This window comes from Lactuca virosa, chromosome 5 (assembly GCF_052849685.1).
Source record: "Lactuca virosa cultivar CGN04683 chromosome 5, Lactuca_virosa_CGN04683_v6, whole genome shotgun sequence".
Classification (NCBI taxonomy): domain Eukaryota; kingdom Viridiplantae; phylum Streptophyta; class Magnoliopsida; order Asterales; family Asteraceae; genus Lactuca; species Lactuca virosa.
In genome coordinates, this window is record NC_136430.1 from 421,904,018 (window position 1) to 421,905,555 (window position 1,538).

Consider the following 1,538-nt stretch of genomic DNA (forward strand, 5'->3'; position numbering starts at 1 on the left):
TTCATGTGGCTTCATACCCACACAGACAACATGAAATTCCTTAAGGAATTTATGTGGGTCTTCATTCTCAAGACCACGGAATGAAGGTAACAAATGGATGAGTCCAGACTTGAGTTCAAAGTTTATTGATGCAGGGTAATTAATACACAAAGGTTGTTGGGTGACATCTTGAGTGGCCCACTGTCTAAAGGTTTGTTCAGGTGGTGGGTTTGGAGGATTTTGGTTTCCTCCATGGTTATATGCCATGGTAGGAGTAGGTGAAGATGGTGGGGTGGTACTTTTGGATCTTGGTGAAGATGTGGTTGATGGATTTGACGAAGAAGTTCTGGATTGTTGTTTCTTTAAAAGTCCGGCCTGCTTCCTTCTTTGTTTAGCAGATTTCTCTATCTCCAAATCAACTGGTAAAGGTGTACCTGTACGAAAAGATCTTGGCATAAACAATTAGTACTACCGTGTCCCCGGCAACGACGCCAATTTGTTAAGGCGTGTCAAACCCAACAAATAAGGGGTACAAATGACTCCTTGAACACTACTACTTTGTATTAAAAATGTAATACAAGGTAAAATAGGGTCGATCCTCAGAGACACGAGATAAATGCTTATACCCTTTTGCACAAGGTACAAATGAAATCACAAAAGAAGGGGGGTTTAGATACAATGATTCAAACAAAAGATTGAAGTGAGAAATATCAATTGATTAAGTAAAGTAAATTCAAGCTTTGTAATAGCTCCAACTCTATGTAAGACTAATTAGCAATGTGATTCAAAATATGAAATGATATTTGTTTAATTCCATCTAAGTTGGTATTAGAAATGCTAATAAGCTCTAGCAATTCACATTCACCATTTTAATTAATTAAAATAAGATCTTTAATTAATTCTAATCTAACTAACCTAATCTAAATAAGTTCTTAGAATAGGTGAAAGATTGCATTATGCTTTACGTGAATTTTACCAACAACATTCAATACTCCTCATAAGCTTGGGAATGTTAGAATGTGTGAATTTGATTTGTACTAAAATCATTGCAAGTAGTATGATTTAATACTTGTTACTTGTTCTATTTTACAAAACAATTACGGATTTTGCATAATAGATAACAAGAGTGAATTAAACCTAACTCAATTGGCCAAAAAGAACTAGAATAGAAATCAAACATTCAATTAAAACAAAATCAAATTCACTAGATAGTATTTAAAACAAACACCAAGTCAAATAATTGAATTCACACACACAATTGTCAATGCATGAAGTTGGAGAGTAAAGTTTCTAGCCACTCATGACTAGAACAAGCACAAACCTAGAAATTGAAGTTAAAATCTTACAAATTAAAATCCAAGTGAAATCCAAATGTTTCCAAGCATCAATTGTCTTCAAAATGCTCCCAAAATCGCCTCCTAGAACTCACAAAGTCGATCCCCCTTTGTCTGGAACCGGGTTGCATCAATTTAGAAAGGAGAAAACTGATTTAAACTGACGACCACGTTTACACGGCCCGTGTAAACTATAACTGACCATTTACACGGCCGTGTAAATAC